The sequence below is a fragment of the Miniopterus natalensis genome, chromosome 6 (assembly GCF_054644295.1).
Source record: "Miniopterus natalensis isolate mMinNat1 chromosome 6, mMinNat1.hap1, whole genome shotgun sequence".
In the NCBI taxonomy this organism is placed as follows: Eukaryota; Metazoa; Chordata; class Mammalia; order Chiroptera; family Miniopteridae; genus Miniopterus; species Miniopterus natalensis.
Window position 1 is genome coordinate 20,405,973 of NC_142086.1, and position 18,795 is coordinate 20,424,767.

At 34.5% G+C, this 18,795-nt stretch overlaps 1 protein-coding gene across 2 annotated transcripts in view; it reads left to right on the plus strand.

Annotated features, from left to right (window-relative positions):
* CADM2 (cell adhesion molecule 2) overlaps nucleotides 1-18,795 on the plus strand; it is a 995,556-nt gene that overhangs the window by 591,132 nt on the left and 385,629 nt on the right. The window lies entirely within an intron of this gene.

Sequence of the window (18,795 nt, forward strand, 5' to 3'; positions counted from 1 at the left end):
CAAAAGCAAAACAAAACAAAAAACAGATGGAGATCTGTGGCCCTCCAGGTCCTGACTCCAGGCTCCATCATTGGCAAGTGAAGATCAACTGCATTCAGGAGGCATTTATATCCTTATAACAAAGTTTCCTGATTTTTCCTTAAATTAGTGTATTTTGGTCTGTCTTAACTGAAACCAAGCAAGTTTTGAATAATACAATGAGACTGGAATATTTTTTCCACATGCATTTAAAAGCCAAGAAGATTGAAATTTAGAAAGGTGAACTTTTATGCATGTAAAGAAAAGGGCAGTGATAATACTGAAGTCCATGTTTTTTGATCAGTGTCTTTTGTATTAAACTGTATAACCTTGGGCCAAAATAAAAAAAGCACCTAAAAAGGTCAGTAGAGACAAACACTTAAAAATACATTGAGAAACTCTGCCCAGTTCCACTAAGGGCAGGGTAATAGGAATCATTTTTTTAGCTATGATAGCAAGCCCAATAATTATTTGTTTTAATAGACAGTTTAAAAAATCATGCACTGAAGGAAGCCAATTTTGTGGCTATCTTTGAAAAGAAAGTAAAAATTGATATTGTAACAAAAATATCTAAAATGTTTGAAATGTTGCAGGGTATCTAGAACTATATTGCCCAATACAGTAGTCACTAGCTACATGTGTCTATTTAATTTTAATTAAAATTATGAATTAAAGTTATATAAAACTATCCATTCATTCTCCCTTGCATAAAGGATATTTAAATGTGCAATAATTTCATATAGCTAGTGGTTACCACGTTGGGCAAAGCAGATCATGGAACATTTCTATCATCTCAGAAAGTTCTCCTAGATAGTGATGACCTAAAACAACATTCTTACTTCATAGCAATTCTACATTCATCCCCAAACCATGATTTTGGATTATAAGACAAAAAAATTAGTATAATAAAAATTTATGCTAAATTTTATTAAATGTGCTTCAATGGGGTATGCTTCGTTTTCCGTGTTCTATAGGGTCAGATATAAGAGATATTGGTTATAACGTGGACCTTCGTTTCCTTTATCCTACCTTGATTTATTGTACTGAATATGCTCTTACTATATAAACTGGAATAGACCAGAAGCCCCAAAAAGTTTTCTTTATATGTTAATTACAGCTTTGTATTACCCAGGGTTCTAGCGGTATATACAATATTGTGGTGTTTTTGGAGAGAGAAGATAAGAAATAATTTATATGACATTTCTAAAAATGTGCACAAGATTGTCAAGAGATTAAAAATCTCTCTATACAAGAAATAACTCAATATAAGAATCTTGCCAAACTCTCAAATCCATATGGTACTCACAGGTTAGATATCATCTTAACTTTATCTAAATCTACTTAGCACTGCAGCAATGCTTGCAATAATGCAAGGTAACTGTGCCTTACCTGTGCTTCTCCATATATGCACATATCTTAAATGTCATTTATTAATGCAAATCTGTACATAATGTACATATATATCTCTTTGAAAATCACATTTTTTATTCTGCATCCTGTGTATATCTGTGTAACACCAATACTTTAGTTTCCAGCTCTCCAGAGATTGCATGATAGTGGAAAACAAATTATCAAAGCAATTAAAATGTTTTTATACCTACAGGAGCTAGAAATATTAATTTTAAAATTAATTATTAGTTTCAATTCCTGAATTGTAGACAGTGCTACAGGTACTCAATCAAGCTGTTAGAATGTGCTATTTTGAAACATAATGAAAGACATTTTTGTCAAAAGTGTATCCGAATATATGAGGCTATCAGAAAGATTTATTAGACTTCAACAAAGAAAAAATTAAAGCAGCAAAGTTGATTAGAGGATTCTCCCTCTCTGATAAAAACAGTACAAATCTAATCGCTAAATATTAAAAACTCAAATTATGTTATTTTCAGAATGTATTTAATATTCTTTAAAACCATGTTAGTCATTTACTTTGGCAAACTTGTCTAAATTCTGAGAAACTAAACATTTACATAAACTTAAACACTGTAGACAGGGGCTTAGAATGTTAAAATTACAGATTCTCTCTTTGTGACATAATTTTGATCATTTCCCATGTAATTTTCGATTATACACCCTGGATCTAGCCAGATTGGTCTTCTAACCTGGTTCTCCCTGGTGCCTTGGGAAGCACATTTTAGGAGATGTAAGAGTGACACTATGGTAGCTATTTGTCTTCCATAAGACTCTTCCAGCCCCTTGACATTATGATAATTAAAAAATGAGTCGCCAAATCAACATTTTATCAGACACATTTAAAAAAAATCTGAGTTTGACTTCAGCATTCAAGCTGGGCTTAAATCTTGCTTTAGAGACTCACAGGCCTTCTCATCAAACCAAAAAACAAATCAGAGGCCTAGAAATTTGATGTTGCCCTGAAATTCACCACTATTTCTCAGGCTCTCCCAATATACAAAAATGTCTGTAATTTCTAAAATTAATAATGTTTAGAAGTTTTTAGACAGCATTTGTTTCTCCATTTTTGTCAACTAATAGCTCTATCTGCATAGTCTATTGTAAAACACTCAATATTTCACACAGGGAGCAAGCTTCTATCAGCTTAAACAATAATTTTTTTAAAAGAGCACTAAGGTGTAATGAAAAGAGCACTGCTCTGGTAATTAGACAACTTGAAAGCTAGCCTTGGCATATGTCTATTTAATTGGTGATCTCACAAAAAATATTTATTGACGTAAATATGTATTATTATTATTATGTGCCAGACTTTCTGTACTAGATGCTGTTGGTTCATCAGGAAAAAAAATTAAATCCCAGCATTCAAAGAATTTACATCCTACTAATAGGATAGATAAAGAGATAGATGGATAGATAGATATTTGAATGCAAAGACATTATCAGTATATACCGAGTACCTCTATGATATGCAAGGAATGGACATTTTATTTGTTGCATTTTACTAATCAAATCATTCCTATCACTTTAGAGTCATATTGAACTTCCTATTTCAAGTACTGGGATACACAAAACAGAACTATTGTCTCCAGGTTTGCTGTTGTGTATCCCACAAAACCACTGACCTTTCTTTACTGTCATGTTGTGTTTGCGGCAGACACTTGATTTGCCATCTACCCTAGGATTCTTCTTGGCAATGTAACCTATTCATTTGCTTTTATCCTTTGAGTCCCCACCTTTTAGGATTACTTGCTATAAAAGTTATATTTGTTATAGAGCAATAGTTAGCAATTATTTTGTGTAGAAGCCACTATTAGGGCTTGGATACCTTCTATCTAAGAACTGAATTATAACATTATATTGTAGTTGGAATTATAGTCTTTTTACCTGGCATGGATCTTAAAGATCATCTATAATTTCACCAAGTGTTTAACCATCTAATACAAGATCACATAGATACTTAATAGCAGAGTTGGAACACTGTTCAGAGTCCAAAACTCTTTCTACTTTCTTACTGTTCACAAAACCCTCATTTATAAGCATTAACATTGTTCCTACGTACATCTTTCTCCCTGCTCCTAAGGTTAATGTAACAATAACAATGTACCGCTTCAGCAAAGCTTGAGATGCATTCTAAGCATGCTGACCCCCACAATTATTTTCTGTCAAAATTATATTGTGTAAAAAAAAATCACATGGGTTTTAAAAATTAACTTAGCGACACAATTATTATTAGAATTGAGAAGAGAGGAATCTCAATTGATTGTAGATGAGCAAGAGTCTGGTGAAAGTAAGCTTTAGAAGAGCAAAAATGACCACTAAATTTATAAACTATTTTAGGAAGGTCAAAACTGACACTCTCAGGTAACATTGTTTTATCCTAACTTACACCAAGAAGTAGCTGAACTTAACATAGAGCAATAAAAATATTTCTTTAAAGTGCCTAGAAACTATATAAATAATGAATCTAATTTTTTGTTTTACAACATTTACAACTCTGTAAATTTAAAAGATGTTTGGTTATTTCTCAAAATAGAATGAAATAAAAATATTTTAATTTAGAAGTATTTCGGTAAAATCTTAAAGGTAATAATAATCTTTAAGTCTTGGTACAATCCTGGTTGATCAACAACAAAGCTTAGTTGATAAAGTTTTGTTGTGTGTGTGTTTTTTTAACTTTCAAATACAAATTCATGCCTGGTAGGTGCTGATGTATAATATCTTTTGCCCTTTTAAGCATCCTAATATGCTTGAATGGAAACATATGGAATTTCTCCATATCAAGATTTTGAGACACACCGAGAGCAACAAATGACAAACAAAAAACCAAAAACTCAGACACAGACGACAGTATAGTGGTCACCGGAAGGAAAGGGGTGTGTGGGTTCGTGAAGGGGAGAGGGGGTCATATATGGTGACAGAAGATCTGACTTTGGTGGTGGTCATACAATGCAATATACAGATGATGTATTTTAGAATTGTACACTTGAAACAATATAATCTTATTAACCAATGTCACCCCAATCAATGTAGTAAAAATAGAAAAAAATAATTCTAGACCCAAAAGGAATTTTGACAATCATAGATTAATTTAGATATTTTCAGATGAACTAACTAGCTGAGATTCTAAGGGGTTAAGTAAAATACTGCGGTTCTGTCAACTCCATTAGGGCAGGGGCCGTTTTTATCTTGTTTCTCAGTGCCTTGCATGCCTGAGATAGAATACATGTTCATTAAATGTTTGTAGCATGATACAGTGGTTTAGTGAATAAGTGACACCCAAAGCTAAAGTCTCTAGAAGTATTTTATCTCTTCTCAAAGAGACTTGATAGCAAGACTGCTTCTGCTTTGTATCTGTCTGAGGTTCTTAGAACTTTGAACTTAAAACGTGTATCCAGAAGTTAATCAAGAATTAGGATGCTCAAGTAAGGCAGTTTTCTAATTCCTTTGTGATTCACTGTATGCTTTGTAGTTTTTGTTTTTGTTTTGTTTTTGAAACCCTGTTAATTCTTACAGTACCACTACAGCTAAATAGAAATATAGTGCCAAATGGTTTTTGAATGCATATGAATTATTTTGAAAATTTTTATCCATCTGCATCACCATTGTACTCATTAATGTAAATTATTTGGGGTTGACTCTATAGAATTTTGAAGATTAATTTTGTCAATCTAATTCAATTTACTTCTAAAAGAGAATGTAAGAATAGATTAGGTAGAAAATAACAATGATAGTCATATCACTGACTTTGAATTCAGTGCCGTAGACATGATCACAAAAGTTTGAGGATGTGAAGATATAAATAAACAGAGATAAATGCCCTAGAAATCCTTGCCGTCACACATATATACGTATACATATTTACATGTATATCTCTATTCTATCATCTATTTACCTATCTTTCTGTGTTGAATAGCAACAAGTAGTGAATATACTATGCATGTGTATATGTATATGTTATTTACTCGCAAATGAGATACAGGAGAGATGGAATTGAGTGACAATGATATCTTTCTATACTGAATATTTGGAAATACTATTTTTGAAATATGACTATACATGCTATATTAACGTACATGCATATATTTTCCCTTTGACTGGGGATCATCTTTATCAGAAGGGCATTTATATTAAAATATTAAAAACAAACATTCTTTTGCCATCATGATACTTTAACTCACATAAATCATTTTTCAGAATATCTGGATTTGTTAACATCACACACACTATGATATTTCTTTATGCCAGGGAATGCTTTGGTTTCATTATTTGAATAATCCAGCTTTGGATTGCCTCACAGATCCTAATTACACAGCATCCTATTTGTGGACAATGGACTCTTCCTTCAGATCTCTTTGATTTGGTCTAATTTATACTTTCTAAGCCTTTATTCCCAGGTTGATGTGTATTTGAATCTGTTTATTTTACTTTATGTTTTAGGCTTGAGCATATCCCTGTACTATTTCTTTACTTCTGCTTTGGAATTCTTTCTGTGTGTGCATTTATTATGAATTAGCCTCAACGATCCCCATGAGTCTGTTGCTCACATTACTTCATATTCTCTTTAATTGTGTCAATTTTTCCATTTCTGTTTTCTTTAGTTGTTACCCTCACATCTTATATTTATGAATTTAAATTTATTTACACAGAAGTATGACTTAAAACTGATGCAACAGCAGCTGAAATCTTAGACTGGCCAGAAAAAAAACCTAAAGCAAGTCAAATTAAACCTGTCAGCAGGAAACAACTTCAAATACCCTTTCTTTTCAGTGGCCACTGTTGTACAAACTTTCACTTAGAATTAAAAGCAATTATGATTAAAGGCTTTCAATTTTGATTTTGCATTAAAGTGTAGCAATGTAAGTCTGTTAATGCTACAAAGGTAAATTTGTTTAAGAGTGTACAGTTGGGGATTTAAATAAAATGTGGTTATTTAAAACCCTCTTAATTTATGTTCCGACACTCCCTGCCGTTAGAACCTGTTTCAGAACTTAATTATCTTGATAACTATTATAAAATTCTGTGACAAATTACCCTAGGAAATAGAAGAACATAATTTAGGACAAAAAGGTTTTAAATTAACTGGCTCTTGCTCAATGGAGTTCTATCAGGCAACCTTTATTTTGTAACTGAATATTGATTGAGGGAGAAAAAGAAAAAATTGCAGAAATCTTCACTCATTTTCGCAAAATAAGTTGTAATCTCCACATCCCATACCAAATAACAAATCCTACGACACCATCTGAAAGCATGAGGCATGCTCTTTTCTGGGTTTGCTATTTTATATGAAATTTGATTTTATTTACTCCTTAAAGCCCAAAAAGAACATGGGTCTCTCTCAGCCTCCTTGCTGATCGTGTGATTTAAAATAGGATACACACAGGCAGGCACGCACACACATATATATGTATATATGTATCTATTTCTAAAGACTACTGCTACAAAATACACATTGTGTGTCGTATATCAAGAATATAGTGTACTATTGTATCCACATGAAGCTCTGTGTGCATGTGTGAATGTATGCAATATTTGGCAGTTCTGTAAACTTTGAATCTTACAATGGCTAAGCATATATATACATGTATATAAAGCAGGATGCTCATATTTCATATGCATGTAACAAATTAATCTAAGTTCAATAGTAGAACCCTGAAAAATAACTGGTGGAAGTGTCAGCAACACCAACATCCAGCTCAGCGAAGGCATTTTTACAAGACCGGTGTGCTAAGCCCTGAGCATGCAGCCGACTGCCGCCGAGACATTTTTAGATGCGGTATTTACAATTAATTCTGGCCCGGGTGTTCAGCCACACTGTCCCTTCAGTAGAATGTGCTTTTGACCCTTGACAGGGTTCACTCTTTGCATTTCAAATTCATTGTTTTCAAGAAACTCTCTCCTTCCCCACGCTGCTCTCACCTTCGCAGTGTTTGCTCTTAGTTTTCTGTTGATCTTTTTCCCCCCTTTTTTATGTACTGACTGACAAGCAGAGTGAAGAAAACCCCTTTTTGTGCAGCAGGTTATAGTGCCTTCTACCTCACTAACCATGTTTCTCTAGTTGTTTTGGTTATTTCCTTTTGCTCTCCTAGATGGTACATTTCTCAACATCAAGAACAAGATGATGCTCATGTTTATATCCTTAGGACCTGGCACAATGTCCGCCACATAATGGATCGAAAACATATGTTTAAACCCTGGGTGCACAAAGTAGGACTCTCCCATCCTTGAGATTGGATCATGTTGAAACCCAGTTCCCAGGAGGCCTCTCTGGCAGCAGTGCTGTTGACAATTCTTTCTCTTGGGGTACACGGGAGACCTTGGTCTTTGGGTTCTTGTTCAACTATTTAACTTGCAAACAAAAGTTTTTAAATGACTACTCCTTTGATTTTTTCCCCCCCAAAAGTTCCCAGCCGCTAAACCTTTGGTTTTCATCAATTCCAAGAGCAAACTCATGTGTCAGCTTGGAGGACTCTCTCAGCTCCTGGAATAATTCCCCCAGGAACTCACTCGCTGTCACTGAACTGACTTTTTTCCTCCCCTGGGAGACAAACGGGGTTGTGTCCACTGTTTGTCACTAACCCCTTTTCACTGGCTCAGCACCAGCGCTGGTTTCCAGGCAGATCAATTTTAGTTTTATTTACTTTCTGATTTTCCTCTGGCCTTGTTTGTGGTCTGATTTCATTTCACCCTGAATAGTTGAATTTCAAACAATATACTTAAAAGGTGTGTTTTGAAAGTTCTCTGCATATTTTTTAAGTGGGTCTTCCAAATTAATCGATACAACCAAAAGTGGACTAGACTTTATAAGGACTTTCTTCTCATCAAGAAAACAATTATCCACCAACCGTTGCTATCTCGATGCTCACTCTAAAAAGGCAAATTTGTTATTTTATAGTATTTTAAAGTTATCATTTTGTTTCTCTTTGATGTTTTAGTTATGAGAAGGTTGAAATTAAGAAAATATATTATTTTTTAAATTGTTTTTAGTCTGAGGATACGTTTATTGATTTCAGAGAGAGGAAGGGAGAAAGAGAAAGAGAGATACAGAGAGAGACACACACACACACAGAGAAACATGGATCAGTTGCCCCCCACACGCCCTGACCGGGGGACCAGGGACCAAACCCCAAACCTTTTGGTGTATAGGATGACACTCCAATCAACTGAGCCACCCGGCCAGGGCAAGACAGTATCCTCTTAAACTATTTACTCCATTTAAAGAAATTAGAATCATACTATAAATATTCAGAATGTGTTATTTTGCTTCTCCGGTTTTCTTTCTTTCATTCCCCTAATCATTATATAAAAGAGAGAAATAATAAATACTATATTCTTTGTGTATACATAATTTATTTGATGCTTTACATTTATTATGAGCTTTAAAGCATATTATTTTTTTTAGTCCTCATGGCTACCCAGTGAAATAGACAGAGCAGATGACAATATTTGCACTGGAGGAACTGATGCTCAGAGAGAGGAGTGCCATGGCTATGCGGAGGTGCCAAAGCTTGATCTCCTCTCATCTCACATCGAATGCCTTTTTTATCTACCCCTTAATATATAAAATCCTTTTATTCCCTTTGGTTATCCAGAATCATTTCTAAAGACTACTGCTACCAAATGCACATTATGTGTCATATAGTATTAAGAATAGATTGTGTTAATTTATCCATATGAGGCCTGTGTGCATATTTGAATGTATGTAATATTTGGCAGTCATGTAAATTTTGAATTTTACAATTGCTCTACAATAATGAACTGTTATTGAACAAAAACCTCACATGAATGACTTATCATTTATGCTTTCAGAAAGTTTAGTGGCTATCTGACCAACTCCCGGGATCAATCTCATATCATGGTAAAGATCGATGCTAGCATCTTTTCGTTGTGATGTTAATTAATTTCTGCCTAGCTTCTACCATTCTCATATTCTCTCCTAAAGCAATCCATCATCATGCTAAGGCAAGGGGAATTCAATCCATCACTGCTGGCTCCTGATAGAGGGCTTATGGGGAATGCAAGTCATCTCCCCAGCAGTAATCACACAGCTGTGATACATGCCACTTTACGCTTATATCATCATATAATAGATGGCTTTCCTTTCATGGAAGCTTGCCTTAAAATGTTCAGGCAGATGGACTCTGATGCAGAGGTTTCATTTTGTGGAATCTAAGGCTGTGAACTAGTTATTGACAAATACGACATCATCAGTTCCAGTTGAGGACACAGCCTAATAAGTAGAACATTGGCACTAATCCTTATTTAATCAGCCTTAAAATGGTAATTTCAAATTGATGAGGGCACAGGGAATAGATTTTTGTTCTCATAAAGTGCTTCTAAAAATACCCATAATGTGTGTATACAACCCCAGGATGAAATTAAAGAGACCCCCCAAAAGTATAAGATGAATAAACTATAAAGAGCGTGAAGGACCTTATAAAAACACAGAGGGTCAGATTCTTTCTTGTCTCTCCAGTAACACATATCCGTGTTTATAGTCTTGAAATTTAATCCAGGGAACAAATATTTCTAGGATTAAAAGAGAAGGATTTTTAGAATGAGAGTAGATGCATCATTAAGAACTTCTGTTATTTCTGAAGACGGGGAATTCAGACCGTGAACACACGCTAATGTTGAAAGGGATTTGGGAGCTGAGATGGTCCAAACCCAGCACTTGATAGCAGGAAGAAAGTGAGGTTAGCATTTGTAGATAGCGAGCTCCTAGGCAAAGATTAGAGTCCAGACCTTCATTTGCTCTGCGGTTTCTGTTTTTGCACGGCCTTTGTAACAGCAGACCCGTGAAGGAGGAACTGGCTTGGATGTGGCCCGTGAGGAATCACAGTCCAACCCCCTTTCAGGCAGCTGCAGTGCTCCTGACTCTGGGCCAGGCCGTGATGCACACAGATTTGTCTAGCACACCTTTCCAACTTCTCTAGCGGTCCTGTGACCAGCCATCCGGGACAGGTCCTTCTACTCTCTTTAAGGTCTTGCTAGACTTGGTGTCAGTAAACTCTCTATGCACAACATATGGCCACCTCGTATGTGTTCGTAGGGAAGCTCTTTCCTGGGTACTAAGCCTCAAAGATAAAGATGCATTGCTCAGAGTGAGTCTAATTGCAAAAGTTTAGTAGTTAAAGAAGAATTGGACAAGAAACTCTGTGAGGCAGGCATACTATCCATCTTGTGCTTCAAGCAACTTGATGGGGGCGGTTTCTTCTTAGGCAGAATTGAAAATTTGACTTCAAGAATAGTGACGGCAGCAACTCTATATAACTAATGTAGACCGATCATGGTACTAGGAGATTTGCAGATATCAACTCTTCCTTCTGTACACAGCCTTTTAAATCCCTGCTTTATATATGAGGGGAGTGTGGAAATGGCAAGTAGCTCACGGGGTGTCTTAAAGCTAGTATCCAAGTAGGAGGTGAACTCCCATCCACCTGATGTAAACCTTGCCCCCCAATGATCCTAATGCACTGTTTACTGCCCCGCACTCCCTTCCCTGTGCTACAATTCCCTGTGTCACACTGGCTTCCTGTCTTTGCATTGCCCATTTCCCAATGACTGGGAGCTAATGTATGCACAGAAAACGTCTAGAGCCCACAGCTTAGTTTGTATAGAATTATGATTTTAATATATCTCACTTTTGAAATAACATAGAATAAACACATATGTATATTAGAACACTGAGATATTTATTAGAGTTTTGTGGTCAAGATTCACACTGAACTCTGTGACTTAACATTTTCTTATATAATAAATATATAAATTAAAACTATAGAATATATAACATTTTTATAACTAATATCCATGTGCAGTGGAGGTTTGTATATTTTGTCATATTTGGAAGCAACTACTTTTAGCTGTTATCTTAAATTATATGAGACATAAAAATAAAATCTGAAGATTTCTGGAGCTGAAGGAGTCTAGACACCTACAATATGAAGCAGATTGCGGCAAAGTGCCAAGAATATTGCAGGGTGCTACAGGGTATCAGAGGATGGGATTCTCATTTCTTGGGGGGGTCAATAAAGACTTGATGAAAGAGTTCATATTTGAGCTACACCTCAATGCATGAGGATATCTGAGGAGATGAGAGGAAAGAACTGATTTCAACCAGACACAAAGTAACAGGTGCACGTTGAAGGAGATAGGAAACATCCTGGTTTTATTGAGTATCTTTGGAAAATAGTATATATTATATATATATGAATTAGGAAAAACTGAATATGCATGATTAGAAGTTGAGAATATTAAAGAGCTTTGACTATGGGGCTAGTATTTTCAAAATTTTAGCAATGAGGAAGTTTGATGACTGACTAGGAGAGAGATTAAAGGTGGAGAGGCCAATAAGAAAGCTGGTAGCAGTAGCTACTTTACCCATATTTTAGTTAGTTGTTCAACATCTCTAAAAATCATGTATTAACTTTTTTTACAAATAAAAACATTGAAGTTCAGACAAGTTAGATAGTTTCCCCAAGGTCATAAGATTTATTTAAAAAGGAGGAAGTTTTTCAAGAGGTTTAAGAAAATGACGCGTGATTAATATTAGATGATTGAGGAGTCATTGGTAAGCAATTTCTTTATAGGGGTGAAGACTTATGACAACAAAGAATGCAAAACTGAAATCCTATTTTCATAAATGAATAAGTAAAATTTATCTTGATGGTGTGACATAATAAACTAAGGGCTTTTTGTGTGTTCATGAAGACACTAGACAATGGATGACTTGATGAGGGAAGGGGGTGTGGGAAGGGGAAAGGGGGGTTAACTAAGCAAGTGTCACAAGTGAAGTCAAAAGGTGCTGAAAGATTAAGGAGAAATTCTAAGAGAATTAAGACTTTTGAAAACTAACAATACTCAAGAAACTATAAATATTTATTTGAAACTGATTCTCAATTCATAAACTCTTAATTAAATTAATAGTTAAAATGATACATAGAAGAGTTCTTATTTTAGCCACTACATGTAAAATTTCCTATAACTACCTAATATTCTAGTGGTCTGTTCTGTTTTAAAACCATGTGCCATGTAATGAGTCTATTCATATGTTAACTTAGTTCACAGTTTTTGTTTGGCACCAATTCTTTGATAAAACCTTATTTTTAAAATAATATTTATATATATATATTTTTTAAAGTTTATACAGTACTTGTGTTGCAAAGTATTGCATTTTCAATAAATTATCTCAGACTTGAAAGGACATTCTCTTTTTTTTTTTTTTTTTTTTTAATATATCTTTATTGATTTCAGAGAGAGGAAAGGAGAGGGAGAGAGAGAGATAGAAACATCAATGATGAGAGTCATTGATCCGCTGCCTCCTGCACGCCCCCTACTGGGGATGGAGCCCGCAACGCGGGCATGTGCCCTGACCGGGAATCGAACCCCATCGCCTGTAGCCGAGGTCGACGCTCAACCGCTAGGCCACGCCTGGCCGGGCAAAAGGACATTTTCTTGAGTAAGACCACCTACTAATTAAGTCACTGGTGGGTAGACTTAGTATAAATTATCACTCTGTTAGCCCTGAATTTCTGAATTCAGTGATATTAGACCAAATAACCAAATGCAAAAGGCTTGGTTTTGTTTGCATTTTATTTATTTAAACTTTGTGGGACACATTAAGAACAATATTGACTGGCTTTTAAAACTTCAGTAGTGATAAATAAGGCAATTAGAATGGCTGAATTTTGTTAACTCAGGGCAGACAGGAATGAATGGCACTGAAAAATACATGGGATAAAGAATCTCAACATACCAGCTGTGTCAGCATAAAAAGTAAAAGTAATTCAGTTGTAGGTTATTATTTAAGAGTCTTCAAGGATTCTTTTATGCTGATCAAACTAATTGTACACTGTAGAATATCTTTAGGATAATTGATGGTCTATCTTATTGCAAAGATTTCTCTTGTCCTGTTGCTTTGTTAGTAGTTAAATTTAATTTGAAGATACTTTAGGGTAAGTAATAATCTAGTAAACAAAAAAAAAGTCCCAAATGAGAGGGGAAAATATCAAGAGAGGCATGTCTTTAAAAGCTTTCTTGGTTTGCTTTAACTTCTCTCAGCATGCCTGAGTTCGAAAATAAAATTGAAGTTAAATCAACTCTATATTTGCATAACTACTTATCTAAATTATGATTAAAAATATTTATATACTTCTTTTCTGTGTTATTGAAGTATAATTGCCTTATAATATTCTATTAGTTTCAGGTATCCATCATAGTAATTTGATATTTATATACATTAGAAAATGATCACAGCAATAAGCCTGGTTACCATCTGCCACCATACAAGGTTATTACAGTATCATTGACTACATTCCCTATGCTGTACTTCACATCCCCATGACTTTACACTCAAAGTTTGTACCTCTTAATCACCTTTACCTATTTTTCCTGTCCCCCAACTCCTCCCTTTTCTGGTAACCATCTGTTTGTTTTCTATATCTATGAATCTGTTTCTGTTTTATTTTGTTCATTTGTTTGTTTTGTTTCTTAGACTCCACACATAAATGAAATCATACATATTTGTGCTTCTCTATCTGATTTATTTCACTTAGTGTAGTACCCTCTGGGTCCATCTATGTTGCTTTCATTGACACTGTGTTCCCAAATTTCCACCATGCTTTTACAGTTGACTCTCTCTCAGCCTCTACTTTCCATCTCCACTCTAGCAGAATCTCCAGTATGTCCCAAACTTGTGTGAGAAGTCCTATTCCTAGCTTACCAGATAGAGGGATTGCTCTAGATTTGCATCAGTGTAATGGGTGATTGCCTAACATTTGTTTCATAATATATCAGCTCTGTCAATTTTTATAGTGTGAGAGGCATTGGAGAAATGACATGCATTTGTCTGGTCCATAGAAGTGCTTAATAAATTTTATTAAATATATACTGAATACAAAAATATTATAACACATCTAACCTCTTTAGTTGAAATGTCATACTTTGTTCTGAAAGCAGAAAGAACAGTACATGATAGATTGAGGCAATAATTCTTGGTATTTTGCGTTACATTTATATCCTAATACATCTTTGCAAAATGAGAAAGAATAAATCTCTTTTAAAAATGATGACTGCCCTGGCCAGGTAGTTCAGTTGGTTAGAACATTGTCCAGATAAGCCAATGTTGTGCGTTCAATCTCCGGTCAGGGCACATGCAAAGAGCAACCAGTGAATGCATAAATAGGTGGAACAACAGATAGATGTTTCTCTCTCTCTCTCCTCTCTAATTTAAATAAATAAAAATTTTAATAAAATTAATAAATTAATAATAAATTTTAATTTTAATAAAAATGTTTTAAATGATGACCAAATACCTTTGACCTATTAGTGATTAAATAAAATAATATTTTGTATAATTTGAAAATGAATAGTTGGCCATATAATGGAAAACATATAGGTAGTCCCGGGGCAATATGTGCTGTCATGGCTGGAATTATACACAGAGTCTGATACTTCTTCTAAAACATATAGAAAGAAATGGAAGCTCCCAGTTTTGTTCTTTGTTTGAAATATTAAACAACAGGTTGTGAGAAAAAAGGTTTAGAATCAATGAAGATAGAAAGATCCTCCATCAAGTAGAGTCAGCCATGTATAATCACTTCCAAAAATTTAGGAGTAGTGGCAAAATGTTCCCATTCAGAAAAGAACAATATTTGTGCCTGATGTAGTCCCAGGATCTTTCTTGCTTGGGGTAAAGTTACCAAACAAAAACATAACTCCCTGTTCTCAGAGTTTCTATCTATTGCTACCTTGTGCTGAAAACACAATGAAAATTAAAGTTATGCCCCCTCTAAGCACCCCCGCTCCTTTCAGAGCTTGCCTTGGCACTGGGCGTTACTGGCGAAGGTTTCCTCTTCTGATGGGACTCGGCGCGCTGGTGGGTTCAAGCCAGCTGCTCAAAACTGAGGGATTAAACCAAAAGGCCTTTGGGATTCAAAGCCCCGAATCTGAATATTAGCCGGATGATTAGAAAGTTAAAATAACTTGTTTTGGAAAAAGGGTGGGAGGATATATAAACCTATGTTATAATCAAGTCAACCTGGAGATTTTGTCTACTCCTCCAGAGCATTGTTTTATTGTTTTGTTTTTAATGTTCATTGAACAGTGCAGGCACCAACTGAGGTTCTAAATAGATAATTATAATGTTTTAATTTTTAAAATATAATAATTGTAATGCAGTTTTACTTTTCAGAATAATATTCAAAAGAATAGAAGAAGCAATCCTAGAGAAAGAAAGGATTTATTTTTACTTTTCTTTTTTAGTCCCAAAGGGTCAGTGTATGTGGGAAGCTCCAGAATGGAACCACATACATTAGCTGAATGATGTTTGCCATGAATTTATAAGACATGTTTAATTGTAAACATCTGATTTAATTCTTCCACTGTGATACAGATAATATGTATATATCATTTAAAAACTACTGATTGTTTTAAGTAGAACTCAAAGCAGGGCTTTGTAATGGACCAAAGTCAGCCATCTACTTTGTAGATATCTCTGAGTATTTATCTCTAACATAAATGCCTGGACCTTAAAAAACAAAAGCTATCTTAAACAATCTTTTTGTAGATCTTTAAATACAAAAGTGGCAGTGGATCCTATTATGTAGTTACTTGAATTCAAAGTTAATATGTTGCAATACTTATGCTTATAAGTAATTAAAAAATGTTTCTTTTAGCAGAACAATCAGTGGTGTCACAGAATAGCTTATATTAATAAAGATAAAGCAGTTGAATAAAATATAAGCAAAACAGGTTAATAAGTCAACTGTTTTGAGTGTTTACAGTATGCCAAGCATTCTCAGAATTGCTTTACATGTATTAATTAAGTAAATCATGCAATAGGTGATGGAAGCTAAGGCACAAGAATATTGAGGAATCATCACCAAGGTCACAGCTAGTAAGAAATGGATTTGAAATTAAACTCAACATTACTCCATTGACTGTGCTCTTAACCACTTTGTTATGGCAACAAGTAACAAATGTGTTAAATATACATTTAAATTATTTTTACAAATTATAACTTATGATTATTAAGGTGAGATACTAAAAATGCCAATATAATGAATGTTTTAAAATAATTTCAACCTGATTATGACTGTTGTGTTTGATTTTCACTAGAGGCATTTAAGAGAAACAATTTTATTTTGTTTTTATGTGTCACACATCCTCGTGAGTGTTAAAACTTGAAAGATAATCATACACTCCTTTCTCTGGATAGCAGAGTGTAACAGGAGAGAAGTATAGGCAAATTGGTTGTAACCATTACTCACTTTGGAATGATCAGATATTGCTGAACATGTAAACTTGAAGGTTCATTTGCTGGCCTATGAAGACTAGTTGAATATAAGGAAAAGAGGCAAGAAAGCTTATAATTAAAAGAGATGATACCAAGTAATTAAGAAAAATCTAATACATAATGCTGATCAACATTCATTTCATGATTTGAATATAGCAGAAGTGGTGTGCTTTAGTCAAATATGAGAATGTTTGGTTATTGCTTTGTCACAGGTAGCACAATTTTTTTTCCAGTGGAAACATACTTTTGTCTAACTGATGATGATACTGATTCTAATAATTTTATTAATATGTCCCCATTACCTGTAAAATCATTTTTGGCAACCTTTCAGAACACTGCCAATAATTTATTAATAGCATACCTCAGCACAGCACCAAAAAGAAAAAAAATGCTTTCAGTGGATTGAGTGCCTACCATATAATAGAATGTAATAAGAAATATATAAATAGATAAAGGTCATCCCTGCCTCAAGATGCATTAAAAAAAAAAAAAAAGTGCGGAAAAAGACCTGTAAACAAAACTCTAATAAACTGCTAAACATGTAGCAGTAGCTTAAAAAAGGTCCTGAGCACCCAAGATGAAAGCAATTCTGTAGGAGAGTGAAGGGTTGAGAAGTCTTTCCACAGAGTGGCCGTCCTTAAACTATACCTTGGCAGATGACAGTAAGCTCAGTGGAGGAAGGCCTATTCTAGTAGGAACAAAAGATATGCTGAGATAAGCCACATGGCCAGTTGGCTATCTTCCTTGGAGAATGGAGAGGTTTGGTAATGCCATTAGGGGACACACGTCGGAGCCTTGAGTTCAGAATGAGATGTATGTGCTTTGGGGGAACGCAGACATGAAGCTGGGGAACAGGTAGATGTGGCAGCTGCATTTGGATGAAGCAAACCATTGTCTAAGATAGAATGGGATGGGAGGCAAGGGCTCGAAGGGCAGAAGAGGGCCTTAGTTTGAAGCTACCACGGCCAAATTTAACTTTTCCATTGAGAAGAAACAGGCCTCCATCCTAGTCATTCATGACTAGTCAGGACAAAAAGGAAAGGCGGATAGACCATTCGATCCCTTCGATCATTGATTAGGAGCTGCATACTCACAGAGAATCTTATAACTCTCGTAAAAAGATCAAGGTGGGTCACATGCTGCATTTCAGGGACTTATAAAGGTGTATATTGATAAGAATGAAAGACCAAATTGATTTAAAATATTTCTTATTTTATGTAGCTTAGGTAAAATATCTCTTCTTTGCTACAGGAAATAATAATTTTAATTGTAACAACAACAATGAACATTTAGTGATCACTAACTAAGCTCATAGCCATAGTTAGAAGTCTTCTATATACTTTTCACGAATTTACATGTATTGCAAAAGTTGACATATGTAATAAACTATAGTGCCTGCATTTCTAATCCCACTTCCTTGAAAAATAAGAATTGCAAATTGTATTCACATTTAATTTTTAAATCTGTTTACTGATACTACTAATAATAATGGAAGTTTGAACTGTAATGCTCTGATACTATAAGTAACATTTTTACACTTTATGTCATTGGTAGTTAATACCTTAGCAGTTATTCAACTGCAGAACTGAAAAATAAATGAATTAGTTGGATTATGTTAGGTATACAGGACAAGTCAAAAGATTTAAGATTTAAATGCCATGATGTTCAATTTTAATCATTTTGAAAAAAGTAAAATATCACTCATGCTAATCTGAAAACAACTTTCCAATTAAATTTAACTTTGTAGCATCATAGTTTTGTTGTGAGGGTCATTTATTAAAACATAACTATAATAGAGGGGAAAGTAGAAAAAAATAGCAGTATGGCAGCAAATTTTTATTATTAGCTTGATAAGTTAAACCTCAGTAAGTATATTAATCACATATTGATGTGTATTTACTCTAAAGTAGCTGACATTAAATTGAAATCAAGTATTCTTTTAAGATTCTTAATTTGTACTGTGACCAGTCATCCTGTTGATTGCATGTTTAAGTATAGACCTAATTGATCATGGAGCCTTTTGCTATAAATTAAAGACAGGGAATGTCAGATTTCACAGGTTGGTTGTGGCT